This window comes from Chrysochloris asiatica, unplaced genomic scaffold (assembly GCF_000296735.1).
Source record: "Chrysochloris asiatica unplaced genomic scaffold, ChrAsi1.0 scaffold00050, whole genome shotgun sequence".
NCBI lineage: Eukaryota > Metazoa > Chordata > Mammalia > Afrosoricida > Chrysochloridae > Chrysochloris > Chrysochloris asiatica.
Genome location: NW_006408568.1, coordinates 10,944,444 through 10,953,889, shown reverse-complemented (window position 1 = coordinate 10,953,889; position 9,446 = coordinate 10,944,444).

The following is a 9,446-nucleotide window of genomic DNA, read 5'->3' as shown; positions in this document are numbered from 1 at the left end:
GAAAACTGAAGATACATGGAAACAGTCAGTCTCCAAGATCCTGAGACCTGAAGACCTAGGTGGTCCCCAGCTACCACTAACAACTGCTCTAAAAGCAATCGCATTAGAGAGTCCTGAAGTGAATGCGAGAAAATGTGGGAAAAAACTCAAAATAATGGAAGAGATCAGGCTTACTGGTTGGATAGAGACTGGTGAAACTTCCTTAGCCACCCTTTGGGTTTGGAAGTGAATTTTCAGTCCAATAGACAGGTCTATAAGAGGATCACCACCAACATTAGTGGAGTCCACATACCTTAGAATAATCAACCATTTGATATCAAAGGACAGCATTTACCCAAGGACAAAGTTTGCAAGGGTTAGGAAAGAAGGAGGAATGGAAACAAGAGAGAGAGAGAGAGGAAGTGGGATAGATACATTGAAGGGATTGTAATCAATGAGATGAAACAAAAATGTATATGAATTTTTCAATGTAAAGTGATAATCTTCTCTTTACACCTTTACCCAATTCACAACAAAAAGGTAAAAATAATTTTTTTTTTTTAAAAAAAAGGAACAGAATATGTGGTGCTATAAGAGTATAGGGAGTCCTGGTGTTGTGCTGTGGGTTAAGGGGCTGGACTGCACTCAGTTTGAACCGCAAGGTTGGCGGTTCAAGCTCACCAGTCGCTCCTAGGAAATCCTATACAGGGTTGCTGTGGGTTGGAACCAATTCGATGGCACTTAACAGCTGCAAAAATTAGAGTATATGTTAAAGTTAATTTATCTGAGATACTGGTATGTGTTGGGCTCTTAGGCCACACAGAGCAGGAGAAAGAGGAGGTTATAGGGTTGAATGGTTTAATACACCGGCTTTTTAGTAACTCACAATGTAATAAAAGATAAAGAAGCATATGAAATAGCTTTATTACGACTTGATTAGTCTAAAGAGTCCCAAACCCACTGCCATAGGGTCAATTCCAACTCATAATGACCCTATGGAGGGTTTTTAAGGCTATCAATCTTTAAAGGAGCAGAAATCCTCCTCTTTTCCCCGCTCTGTGGATTCGCAGCCCAACACATACCCACTATACCACCAGAACGCCTTAGTCTAAAGAGAGTAATGTAAATAATAATAATAATAATAATACATTGATAGCTCAAAGCAGAGTTTGATCATACTATAAAGATCAGAACACAGAAAAGTGCCACACGACCCTGATCATGAGAAATGAGAAGGGAAGGAAGTGCATCCCCATCCAAGGAATTTTAGAAGCAAAAGTTCTAAAGGGAGTGAACCCAAAGTTCATACAAGAGTAATAAATACCACTGCTTACCTACCACACAGACCCTCTCCGGAGAATGGCAACAACATTGGCTGCACATTCAGGTTAGGGCTGGATTGCAAAGGACCTACTATTTGACCTTTTTTGTTTGGCAACCACTGAAAATTGTAAACAGCTGAGTATTACAGCTGCTCTCTATTTTAAAGATAATTGCAGTAACCAATATACTTTTAAATTGGAAAATGTTAACTGGGTAAATGAATTAAAAGTCCTTACACTTAAAAGCAAGAATCGGGTGTGGTGCTGTAGGATAAGCACTGCAAGGTAGGCAGTTCAAACCCACCAGCTGCTCCTCAAAAACTCTATACAGTGTCATTCTGAGTTGGTGGAAACAACAACATTTACAAGCTAACTTGTTGAAAAGTAGACACCTGAGAAAAGTGGAAACTAAAATCTATTTTTTTTTTTTTTTTTTTTTTGCTAAGGCATCAACCCAGCTTTAAGGGATAAAATCTGCAATCTGCAATACCAGCTCTGCTACCACAAAGAAATGAATTTTCCAGACTCTCACACACAGAGATCTTCAGTTTATGTCTGAGTAAGCCTCTCAGAATCTCTTTGATAAATTCCTTACCAATAATGTGGGGCACTGTAGGACAAACACGGGACAACTAACTAAAAGGTCGGTAGTTCAAACCTGCAAGCTCTCTCCTCAGAAACACTAGACAGGGCTGCTATGAGTTGGAACAGATTCAATGGCACTTAACAGCAAGACGATGTAGATTTTTGTGGGGGAATAAGATACTACCGGAGTCCTGGTGTGGTGCTGTGGGCTAAAGCCCTAGACCACAAGGTCAGTTTAAACCACAAGGTTTGAACTCTGTACAACAAGTTACTACCATCTCTACTCATGTTTACATGTGTTTTACAGCTATACACAGAAGAGATTGTTGTTGTTGTTAAGTGCTGCTGTCGAGTTGGTTCCAATTCATAGTGACCCTGTCTCTGTGTGTGAGAGTCTGGAAAATTCATTTCTTTGTGGTAGCAGAGCTGGTATTGCAGATTGGTTAGTGAGTTTGAACCATCAACCTTGTGGTTCAAACTGACCTTGCAGTCCAGTGTTTTATCCCACAGTGCCACACCAGGATTCCACAGAGAAGGGAAGACACATCAGAATATCTGAACTTACATAATTAGTAGTCAGAACTCTATGTTACAGTGACAGAAACCCAACTTAAAATGTTGTTGTTTTAAGTGCCATAGAATAGTATAAGCAAAAGGGAATCTGTAGTCTCTTATAACCAAAAGTTATCAGACTTCAGGCATAGTTAGATCCAGGGTTTCAAGCAAAATCAAAGGCACTCTGTATTTCTCATATCTTTTAAAATCTGCTTGTCTTCATTTTCAGATAGTCCCTTTTTTCACTGCAGCAAACAACACCCACATTCATATCCTACAGGTTTAGAATTCTCAGTAGTCAGAATAAGTGTGTTCTCATAGCTTTGGTAGAATCAAACGGATCATCACGTGCACAAAAACAAAGTGTAAAAAGAAGAGCTTTGTTTCCCATTATACAGTGTCTGCACTTGGCAGAATATTATAGAATGGCCTCACTATTTTACACCTGCTGTCGTCAGAAACCACACCTTTTCTGTTAGACAATGTTGAGTCACACCTGAAAGGCATTGGCTGCCTTTGCAGGTGGCTCCAGACACAAAAGGTCAAAAGATTGGCCCTGGATGAAGCTGCCACTGCTGCAGGTACCTTGGATGCCTCTTGCCTCGTATCTCTGATTGATTCCTGCTTCAATTCATGTCTCTGGTCCTGTGACCAGGTATGTGGACCCAGCCATTTTCCTTTTTGTTTCTGGTTTAAGATCCGAACTTAAGAAGCTTCTGTCCAATGAAGTAACTAACTGCAGCCCAGGGCCCACTACCATCCATTGGCTCACTGCTCTCCGTGGCCAAGTCATCCTTTGGATGTATGAAAATTCCCTCCTACTTCCAATCAAAGCGTTTAGAAAGAAAAGCTTTATCTTTAACTCTGATCAGGCATTTTTAAAAGTCTTCAAATGATATTCTCAAAATTGGTGACTTGCTCTTCTGATCCTTCTTCATGAATCTATTTTATTTTTATTTGTGTGTTCCTTCTGATTCCTCTGACTTAAAAAAAAAAATTAAATTGTCTTGAACTTTGGTGCATTCTTGATGGAGGAATTCCTAATTTTTATGTTTTCACTTTTGAGTTTCTTCTTCTTTACTAAATGATGACTTGACCTTCCTTTTTTTGAGAAGATGGTAACAAGGAGCCCAGAGGCTCCAGAGATATAGCAGCTGAAGAACTGAAAGTGCTGTGGGGTTTGTGAATCAGTGTGGGAGTAGAAGACTATGAGAGTGGACCTAGGAAGGGTTTGGGTGCAGGTTAAACATATAGACCATGCATGTGTCAAAGAAGTTACTGGAATAGTCTCTTATTTCTTAGTTAGGTTGGCCTGGATGATGCATCCCAATACTCAATTGCAATTACTAGTTGTCATTGAGTTAACTCTGACTCACGGTAACTTTACGTGTAGCATCTTCATGATCCTTGATATGTTTGAACCCAATGTCTCAGTTCTATGTTAATCTGTCTTTTGGTGGCCCTCTACTTTGCCAAACCTGATGCCTTTTTCTAGTCATTGGTCTTTCCTGATGATGTGTGCAAAGTAAGTGCCTAATATTTATTGGGAACTTACAGAACACTGGGCATTTTTCATGTGTTCATTTAATTCTCATAATGACGCTGTGTGTTGGGTGCTTTCATGATCTTCATTTTCAGATTAAGAAACTGAAGCGAGTGTAAATAACAAGGCCATGGCCACACAGCTTGCCAGCGTACAAAGCTAGCTTGGTCTCTAGCACCAGGGCTGCTGAACATTCTGATTTGCTCTTGGTCGTCAGTGATTTGTCCACTTACTTCCTCTTGGAGCTATTATTCTTGTTGGTCTCTCTCACAACGTCCTTCTTTCCTCTCCTGGGACTTCCTTGTCCCCACATCCCTGTTTTCTCCCCATGTAATTTACATTTTATCATATTCACGCTCACCATCTGTCCAATGAGTTGGCCTACAATCCACAATCACATTTTGAAAATAGGCACCCTTCCCAAAGTTCATGATCAAATTTCAGAGTGTCGATATATGGTGTTCATTGCCCCAAACTGTGTTCTGGACCTTATAAAGACACAACACACACAAATACACACATTAGCCTACCCATTTATACATACACACCCTCACACACAAGTACACATAACTCATGCACACATATGCACAAATGTGCACAAATCCTCCGCACACTTAAGCACACACAAATAACCTACCTACAACCCCCTGTGAGGTTCTGGTATGGCACTGTGGGTTAATGCGCTGGACTATAAAGTCAGTTTGAACCGCAAGGTCGGTGTGTCAAGCTTACCAGCTGCTCCTAGGAAACCCTATACAGGGTCTCTATGAGTTGGAACTGACTTGATGGCACTTAACAACAACAACAACCCCCTATGAACTCCAAACACAAATACACATGAACTTAGATGTACACACATATATACACATGCATAAAACCATAGGCAAACACATGCATAATTCACATACAGAAATGCACGACCTAGACCCTCATACATACAAATACACAAATAAACCTGCATGCTCATCAGCCTACACAACACACACACTTGCTGTGGAGGCCCTGTTAGACCCTCTTCTTCCCTGTCTCCTGGTGCAATGCAAGGCATAGTGAAGTGAAACCGCCCTGAAAGGAAGTGAAACAGGATGGAGACTTTTTCTGGTGCTTCTGACACAGCTGTTGAGGGGACTAAGCAAACAGTCTACAGTTTCTGGAGTCGCTCTGAGGTAACTGGAATGCCCTGGGGTGGGGTCCTGAACAAGCCTGTGGCGGTCTGGGTGGAGCACTGAGTTTGTGAGTTGACAGTTGGGAGGTTTGGGCCTTGAGCTTTGTTTACTGGTCAGTACCCATCTAGTCCCCCACCTTAAGTGGGTTTGTGACTCTCAGTCGGGAGGAAGAGCATAGCTTTTCTCCACATATCATTTCAGGCCCAAGGAATTCTACTAAGTCACAGATGCATATGATCTGTTCCTTTGTTCTTGGTTTGGAAACAAACTCTTTTTATAGAATTTTCATGTACCTCTTTCATAAGTAAAATTCTGTGGAGAGAGAAGATGAACTAGGTAAAGCAATAAGTGCTAATACGGATCATCTTCCCTTGTGTCTGATGGGGCTAGTCCTAACGGATAGATACTGTGCCACAGAATCCTGGACCATTCTCTTTTCTCCTGTTTTGGGGTCCTTTTTAGGGAAGACGGTGTTATACATTTGAAAACTGTGGACCTCAGCTATGCTTCACTGGTGAAAGAAGAAGAGGGGCTGGGATTGGTGAATGGAAGAAACATGATTGGTGGGTGGAATGGTGAGGTGGAAGCCATTGTCCCCTTTTTTCTCTAGTGATTTCAAATGAGAGCAAACACTTCTTTGGTGTAGTCTGAGAAGTCATGCAGAGATTTAGTGCAGTTGAAGGCATTCTTCAAAAGTCCCAATTTTCTGAAGTGGCAGCATCAATGGGTTCGAGCGTGGCAACAATTGTGAGGTTGGCCCAGTGTTTTGTTCTGTTGTGCATTGGGTTGCTATGAGTCAGTACGGACTCTATGGCACCTACCAACAACAACAACGACAAGGATATAACACTTACCATACTGGAGTCCTGGTGAGATGCTACAGGATAATAGACTGGACCTAAAGATCCATTTGAACCACAAGGTAGGCGGTTCAAACTCACCAGCCACTCCTCGGAAACCCTAAACAAGCTCACTATGAGTAGACTTGATGGCATTTAACAACAACATACTGGACTAAACAGTCATCTAGTTCTTCCAAAAATTCTTTTTCTACCATAGAAGAATTGAATGCCAGAGCTGGAAGGAACTTTTGCATGCAATCTAGTTCAGTGATTACCAAACTTTCATTTATTGGCATATCCATGTACCTCTATTTACTTAATATTTTTCTTTAACTTACTTTATAATTTTTAATTGAATTTAAATAACAATCGTCAGAGTATAGTGGGTTTAATACATTAAAACACATTTTTAACCTGCATACTTCTCAAAGTAATTCAGAGTGATTTGTTCTTGTTGTTGTTAAGTGCTGTTGAGTTAGTGCCGACCTATAGCAACCCTGTATAGGGTTTCCGAGGAGCAGCTGGTGAGCTTGAACCACCGACCTTGCAGTTCAAATGGCTTTGCAGTCTGGCACATTCACCCACAGCGCCACACCAGTGATTTGTGAACCATCTAAAATTGTATCATATTTTACTGATGATACACATCTCACACTTTGGGAGACACTGGTAAAGTCCAATTCTTTCTGTTTACAGTTGAGGAGACTGAGAAATCACGCTAAGTGATTTGCCCATAGGTCTCAGAGTTAAAGCTGGTACTTATTTGGGACTCCTGTTAATACACAGTCTTCATTCATTCCAATACACCATAACATCCTTGTTCTGAAGCAAATAATTTCAAGTATTGAGAAGCAGTTCTTAAATGTAATTAAAATAGATGTCAGGTGCCATCGAGTCGGAACCAACTCATAGCTACCCCATGCACAGCAGAACGAAACAATGTCCAATCCTGGGCCAACCTCACTACCACCGCCACACTCGATGCCATCAATGATGCCACCTGGCCGATTCATCTAGTTGGGGGTCTTCCTCTCTTTCTCTGACCTTCCATCTTACCCAGCATGACATCCTTTTCTAGCAACTGTTCCCTCCTTACAATATGTCCAATTAAAATAGATAGTTAAAATTAAAAACGGTCTACCTTGGAGTTGATTCTGACTCATAATGACCCTGTAGGTCAGAGTAGAACTATTCCATAGCGTTTCCATGACTGTAAATCTTTAAGGGAGAATCTTTCTCCTGTGGAGTAATTGGTGGGTTTGGAGCGCCAAAGTGACTGTACAGTTAGCAGTCCACTGCCATCACCAGGCTCTTATAATTAACCTTGTTGTTGTTAAGTGTAATCGAGTTGGATCTGACTCATAGCAACCCTGTATAAGCACATAGGGTTTCCGAGGAGCGGCTGGTGTGTTTGAGCTGCCCTCCTTGTGGTTAGCAGTCCAGTGTTTATCCTATAGTGGCCACATCAGGACTCCCATAAATATTAATATTTGTTGTTATTGTGTGTCTTCAAGTAGGTTTCAACTCATAGCGACTCTGTCTAGAGTTTCTCAGCAGTGGCTGATGGGTTTTGAGCTGCCCAGCTTGTGGTTAGCAGTCTACTGCTTATCCTACAGTGCTACACCAGGCCCAGTGGTTAACATAGTACCTGGTACCTGGTAAGAGAGAACTCTAAATGAATGACATGTTTTTTAATTTCTTCCTTAAATCCCTGTTCCCTGCCAACCTGGACCAGCTGTTATGTGGAAGCTTTAAGAGTATTTTTTAATGCCAATGTTTTGCAATATGAAAACAATGTATTTTGGTGTTACTATTAGAAAGATGAGGAGCTCTGGTAGCATAGTGGTTACGAATCGGGCTGTGAACCTTAAGGTCAGCGGTTCGAAACTACCAGCCGCTCCGCGGGAGAAAGATGAGGCTTTCTACTCCTGTAAAGATTTACACCCTCGGAAACCCTGTACAGGGTCGCTATGGGTCGGAACCGACTCGATGGCACTTAACAACAACATTAGAAAGATGAGGCTTTCTGCTCCTGTAAAGATTTACAGTCTTGGAAACCCTGTACAGGGTCACTATGGTTTGGAACCGCTAGACAGCACATAACAACAACAACAACAACAATTAGTAATTTATTTTATTGTGCTGTGGCTACAATAATTTATTGTGCTAAAATATTCAACAATTCTTTTCAATTTTGACAGGTTGTTAGTTCTAGGATAATTTTTTGTATTATTTACTCAATTATTTGTTACTATCTATTTCTTCTTGTTTCTTTTATTTTTGAAATGTCTAACTATTTGGGTGTTGGATTTCCTGGACTAACAATCTCCCATATTATTTTTTCCTACTTTTTAGATGTTTTCTTCACCTATTGTTGTTGTTGTTGTTAAGTGCCGTCGAGTCGGTTCCGACCCATAGCGACCCTGTACAGGGTTTCCAAGGGTGTAAATCTTTACAGGAGTAGAAAGCCTCATCTTTCTCCCGCGGAGCGGCTGGTAGTTTCGAACCACTGACCTTAAGGTTCGCAGCCCGATTCGTAACCACTACGCTACCAGAGCTCCTTCACCTATATCCGTTCATATTTCTATGTAAATTTTTAGACTTTAGCTTTCATATTGTTGATTTCTAAAAGCTCTTTCTTATTCTCTTGTTCATTTTTTATAAGTATCTGTTCATTTTTTGTGGACCCAATATCTTTTATGATCTAAGGATACAAATTTTTACTACTTTTGAATCTTTTATTTATTTCCTGCATTGTCTCAGTTTCTTCCTAGTTCCTTCTCTTTGTCTATTTTAGTTTGATTGTGTGTGTCTCTCTCTCTTTCATCTTGGAGACATCGTTTCTCAAATGTCTTGTGACCCATTGTTCTCTGGCTATATTTAAAAGTGAAACACTTAAAAATCTGATTGCAGTTTCTTTCTTTTTGTGTGAACAAAGCTTACTGACTGAGAAGCTTGACTGTAATTTATATTTAGGAACCTACTGTATTTCAGGAGTCCTAGTGTGGCGCTTGCAGGTTAATGTGCTAGACTACAAAGTGAGTTTGAACTGCAAGGTTCAAGCACACCAGCTGCTCCTCAGAAACTCTATACAAAGTCACTGTGAGTCGGAACCGGCTTGACAACACTTAGCAACAACCTCATTTCAGACTATCTTACTGGATAGGATCAACAACAATACTACATTTCAAAAGTCCTAGTGTGTCACTGTAGGATAAGCACTGGACTGCTAACTGCAAGGTCAGTGGTTCAAATCCACCAGTCACTCATCAGAAATCCTATATACAGGGTCCCTGTGAGTTGGAACTGACTAGACAACACTTAACAACAACTATATTTCAGACTATTTTACTGGATAGGATCAAGGAGTTCTGCACACTCACTAAGATCATCTGCTGTTAGAACAAGGGTCTATGATACTGAGGAAGAAGAGTGGCTTGTGGGGTCGGTATTG